Here is a 6,135-nt window from a genome sequence, read left to right as displayed (position 1 = left end):
AAGGGAAAGGAGAAGGGGAGGGGGAGGGGGGTAGAGGGAGAAGGAGGGAAAGGAGAAGGGGGTAGAGGGAGAAGGAGGGAAAGGAGAAGGGGAGTAGAGGGGAAAGGAGAAGGGGGGAAGGGGGTAGAGGGGGAGGGAAAGGGGAAGGGGGTAGAGGGGAGGGGAAGGGGGTAGAGGGGAGGGAAAGGGGGAGGGAAAGGGGGAGGGAAAGGGGGGAGGGAAAGGGGGGAGGGAAGGGGGGAGGGAAGGGGGGAGGGAAGGGGGGAGGGAAGGGGGGAGGGGGAGGGGAAGGGGGGAGGGAGGGGGGAGGGAAGGGGGGAGGGAGGGGGGAGGGAAGGGGGGAGGGAGGGGGGAGGGAAGGGGGGAGGGAGGGGGGAGGGAAGGGGGAGGGGAAGGGGGAAGGGGGAGGGGAAGGGGGAAGGGGGAGGGGAAGGGGGAGGGGAAGGGGGAAGGGGGAAGGGGAAGGGGGAAGGGGGAAGGGGGAGGGGAAGGGGGGAGGGAAGGGGAGGGGAAGGGGGGAGGGAAGGGGAGGGGAAGGGGGGAGGGAAGGGGAGGGGAAGGGGGGGAAGGGGGAGGGGAAGGGGGGGAAGGGGGAGGGGAAGGGGGGGAAGGGGGAGGGGAAGGGGGGGAAGGGGGAGGGGAAGGGGGGAGGGAAGGGGAGGGGAAGGGGGGGAAGGGGGAGGGGAAGGGGGGGAAGGGGGAGGGGAAGGGGGAGGGGAAGGGGGGGAAGGGGGAGGGGAAGGGGGAGGGGAAGGGGGAGGGGAAGGGGGGGAAGGGGGGGAAGGGGGAGGGGAAGGGGGGAGGGGAAGGGGGGGGAGGGGAAGGGGGGGGAGGGGAAGGGGGGGAGGGGAAGGGGGGGGAGGGGAAGGGGGGGAGGGGAAGGGGGGGAGGGGAAGGGGGGGAGGGGGAGGGGAAGGGGGGGAGGGGGAGGGGAAGGGGGGGAGGGGGAGGGGAAGGGGGGGAGGGGGAGGGGAAGGGGGGAGGGGGAGGGGAAGGGGGGAGGGGGAGGGGAAGGGGGGGAGGGGGAGGGGAAGGGGGGGAGGGGGAGGGGAAGGGGGGGAGGGGGAGGGGAAGGGGGGGAGGGGGAGGGGAAGGGGGGGAGGGGGAGGGGAAGGGGGGGAGGGGGAGGGGAAGGGGGGGAGGGGGAGGGGAAGGGGGGGAGGGGGAGGGGAAGGGGGGGAGGGGGAGGGGAAGGGGGGGGAGGGGAAGGGGGGGAGGGGGGAGGGGAAGGAGAAAGGGAAAGGAGAAAGGGAAGGGGGTAGAGGGGGAGAAGGGAGGGAGAGGGGAAGGGGGTGAGAGGGGAAGGGGGTGAGAGGGGGGTGAGAGGGGGGAGGGGGGTGGGAGGGGGGTGAGAGGGGGGAGGGGGGTGAGAGGGGGGAGGGGGGTGGGAGGGGGGTGAGAGGGGGGGTGGGAGGGGGGTGGGAGGGGGGTGAGAGGGTGGGGAGGGGGGGTGAGAGGGGGGAGGGGGTGGTGAGAGGGGGGGAGGGGGGGGAGGGGGGGAGGGGGTGGTGAGAGGGAGGGAGGGGGGTGAGAGGGAGGGAGGGGGGTGAGAGGGAGGGAGGGGGAGGGAGGGGGGTGAGAGGGGGAGGGAGGGGGGTGAGAGGGGGAGGGAGGGGGGTGAGAGGGGGGGAGGGAGGGAGGGAGGGTGAGAGGGGGAGGGAGGGAGGGAAGGGTAGGGTGGAGGTAGGGGAGTGGAGGGGAAGGGAAGGTGGAGGGGGAGGGAGGGAGGGAGAGGGGGAATGGAGGGGGAAGGAGGGAAGGAGAGGGGAAGGGAAGGGGAGGGTGGAGGAGAAGGGAGGGAACAAATTCTAAACATGTCAGTAAAGGCAATGCATTTTCATATATTCCATGTAATAAACATACAAGACAATCCTCTTGTCAAGTTTAGGACTTTATGATTCTTATATTTTAAGTATTATTATTGTTTACATTGACCTGCATCAACTGTTCAACACTCTGTGCCTTAATATTTAAGGCAGAGATTAATAGGTTCTTGATTAGCCACAGCATCAAAGGTTATGGGAAGAAGGCCAGGCAGTGGGGCTGAGAGAAAATGGATCAGCTCATGACTGAATGGCAGGGCAGACTCGATGGGCTGAATAGTCTATTTATGCTTCAATGCCTTATGGTCTAAAAAGAAAATCTGTGGATACTGGTGTCAAATACAATACATAAAGCTGCTGAGGAATCTTAGCAGATCATGCAGCAGCCAAATGAAGTAAAAAGCAGTCAGTATTTTAGTCCTGAGCCTTTCGTTAGAATTCTGGAGAAATAGATGGAAGTCTTTAAAAAAAAGGCAGATGAGGAGTGGAGGGAGGAAGGGGGAGAGCACAGGCCAACAGGTACATAGAACAGTACAGGGCCTTCAATAATGTGCCAACCCATATATTCCTCAAAAAAGTAATATACCCACCCTACTCCATAACCCTTTATTTTTCTTTCATTCATGTGCCTGTTTAAGAGTATCTTAAATGCCCCCAATGTTTCAGCCTCCACCACCATCCCTGGCAAGGCATTTCAGGCACCCACAACTTCCCTTCATAACTTTGTACATAAGTCCTTGGGTGTTTGCTATTCCTGCCCTAAGAAACAGGAGCTGGCTGGCCACCCTATCTATGCTTCTCATAATCTTGTAGTCCTCTAACAAGTCTCCTCTCATCCTTCTATGATCCAAAGAGAAAAGTCCCAGATCTGTTAACCTTGTCTCATAAAATTTGCTTTCCAATCCAAGCAACATCCTGGTAAATCTCCTCTGCAGCCTTTCCATAGATTCCACATCCTTTAAAATTGAGGTGACCGAAACTGAACTGTGTGGTTTTAGCAGAGATTTGTAGAGTTGCAACATGACCTCTCTTGAACTCAATCCCCCTATTAATGATGCCCAACATCCCATAGGCCTTCTTAACTATCCTATCCTGTGCAGCGACCTTGAGGGATGTATGGATTTGAACCCCAAAGTCCCTCTGTTCATCCACACTTTTTAAAATATTTTATTTTTGTTTTTTTTAAATAAATATTCATAACAACATTTTCCATTTTCAAAATATATATAAAAGTTTTTAAAATATATAAAAACTTTTTCTTAGAAAACACATCAATCCCTTTCCTCCCACCTCCTTCACAGTATAACTCCATACATTGTCAGGGCTTACAGTTGGGTTTAAAAAAAGAAAGCTTTCAGTAGGGAGGTCACTTATTTTTTTATAATAGCACCTTTTTTTTACATTATATTTGGGACCCTATATAGTCCAAATATGGTTGCCATATTTTTATAAACACATTAAATTTGTTCTTTAGATTCTATGTGATTTTTTTTCCCCCCCAGAGGTATACAGCTATTCAATCTCTGTCTTCCATTGTGCTATCTGTAGAGGGGTGTTGAATTTCCACGTGATCACAATACATGTCTAAGATACAGCTAAAGCTATTTTGACAGAAGAAATTCAGAATTTAGTTAGTTTATTACTTATTTCAATAAAATTGCCCAGAAGATAAAGCTCCAGGTCATCTGTGAAGGCCACCCCTTTTATCCTTGTTATTATTTTGGTAATATCCTCCCAGAAAGGTCTCACCTTCATACACAATCAGGTAGTATGTACAAACATTCCTATTTCTATCCCACATCTAAAAGACATTCCGATATTTCTGATTTTGATATATGTAATTTATGTGGTGTGAGGTATAATTTGTGTAGAAAATTATATTGTACTAATCCATACCTTGCATTTATAATTGACATCATTGCTGTCCAAACACCAATTATACCAGCAGCTTTCCATTATTGCAGCTCCTAAATCTGACTCCCATCTCTCTCTCTCGATCTCTGTAAACCTGGGTTTTGCACTGTCAATTTGGAAAGCAAAGTACATCTTGGATACCAATTTAGGTGTGTTCCCCAGCCAAATCGTTCATTCCATCTCACTAATTTCAGGTGGGGCCAAGTTTGGTCCCCATCTTTCTCTTAATAATGATCTTAACTGGAGAAAGCAAAAGAATGTCCCATTCGCTACTCTATACTTATTTCTTAATTGTTCAAAAGATATAAAATATCCTTTGTTATAACAATCATCAACATATTCCTTTGTCATACCATGAATTCAGTATTTTGTTACCCAGATTCATAGGCAGTAGTACATTTTCAGTGATACACATACCTGCTTCCCCCCCACTCCAATACATTTATTTATTTATTTATTTCTTGCCATATTCTAATCATGTGTATTAATATAGGATTATACATTTTTTTCTTCTTGATTTAACATTCCATTTATAAATAAAGCCCTTCATTTTCTTCTCTTTTATTGAATTCAGTCCCATTCGAATCCATGAAGGGGGACTGTTTTCTTCAAAGAAAGATTATAGAAATCTTGCTTGTGCTGATAAATAATACTTATTAAAATCTGGGAGTCTAAGTCCTCCCAATTAGAGACCCACGTTAACTTTTGCAGTGCAATTTTTGGTACTATGTAAAAATTTAAAGAAAGTTTTAGTTAGTACAATAGGCAATGATTGAAAGAGATATTGTAGTCTTGGCATTACCTTCATTTTTATACAATTTACCCTTCCTATTAATGTAATCGGTAGATCTTTCCATTTCTGTAAATCTTTTTCTTTTTTTTCTAATAGAGGGGTATAATTAAGCTTATATAAATTCTGTAAATTATTATCTGTCATTATTCCTAAGTATTTAATTCCATCTTTCTCCCACTTAAATCTACTACCTTTTTGGTATCTTTCATAATCAAAATTCTGCATTGGCATTTTCTTACTTTTATCTATATTTATTTTATATCCTGATATTCTCCTATATTTTTCTAATATTGTTTGTAATCTTATCAGCTGGGTCAGACATATATAATAGCACATCATCAGCAAATAAGCCAATTTTTTGTTCTTCTTGTCCAACTTTGAAGCCCTTAATAACCACATTTCTTACAATTTTCGCCAGAGGTTCAATAGCTATGAGGAATAGTGCTGGTGATAGGGCAAGGGCAAAATAGATAACATTTAGTTATTAGTTATAATGTTAGCTTGTGGCTTATGATAGAGTTTTTATCCAATTTATAAATTTTCTACCTACACCAAAATTTTCCAATATTTTATGTAAGAATGATCATTCTAGTCAGCCAAATGCCTTTTCTGCATCCAAAGAAATAGTTACGTTTGAATTCATCCTTGATTTTGCCATATGTATTATATTGAATAATCTATTTGAAGGATGTCTTCCTTTAACAAATTCCACCTGATCTGGATGTATTAATTTTGGTAAATACTCACCTATTCTGTTGGCTAGTGCCTTTGCTAGAATGTTATAGTCTGCATTCAGAAATGATATTTGTCTATATGATGAGGTTCTTAATAGGTCTCTACCTTTCTTCAGTAGCACTGTAATTATAGCGGTTGAAAAAGTTTCCGGGAGAGTTTGGGTCTCCAATGCCTGGACTAACACACCCATCAAAAGACGCATCAACAAATCTTTAAATTGTCTATTGAACTCAGGAAGGAACCCATCTTCCTCTGGGGACTTATTAGCTTGTAAAGTACCCAAATCTTTCGCTATTTCTTCCCTTGTAAAAGGAGCATTTCAATCATCTTTTTCTCTCTCAACATTTGTTAAAAATGTTTTCATTACATTTTTATCTCCTACTAATTTTGGTTTATATAGCTTCATATAGTATTGTCTAAATGTATTATTTATTTCTTTTTGATTATATGTTTTTGATAGTATCAGCTTCTGTTTCTTTTGCATTTATCATCCTGGATGTCTCCTCTGCTTTAATCTGCCATGATAACACTTTGTGTGCCCGTTCTCCTATTCAATATTTTTGTTTCGTTTTTTCCATTCTATACGTTTGTAGTGTATTATATTGTAACTTTTTGTTCTCTAATATTCTATATTTTTCTTGTTTTCCTGATATCTGATATTTATTTTCCAATTTTGTTATATCCTTCTCCAGCCTTTCTAAATCTCTTGTATATTGTCTCTTAAAATTTTTAGTATAAGAGATCATTTTCCCCCTCAAATAAACTTTAAGCATATCCCAGATTAGAAAAGCAGTGTCAGTGGAAGAAAGATTGTTTTCACAAAATATTTCTGTCTCTTAAATAAGTTCACAAAAATCATTCCTCTTTAAA

The sequence above is a fragment of the Narcine bancroftii genome, chromosome 7 (assembly GCF_036971445.1).
Source record: "Narcine bancroftii isolate sNarBan1 chromosome 7, sNarBan1.hap1, whole genome shotgun sequence".
In the NCBI taxonomy this organism is placed as follows: domain Eukaryota; kingdom Metazoa; phylum Chordata; class Chondrichthyes; order Torpediniformes; family Narcinidae; genus Narcine; species Narcine bancroftii.
This window is presented reverse-complemented; position numbering follows the sequence as displayed.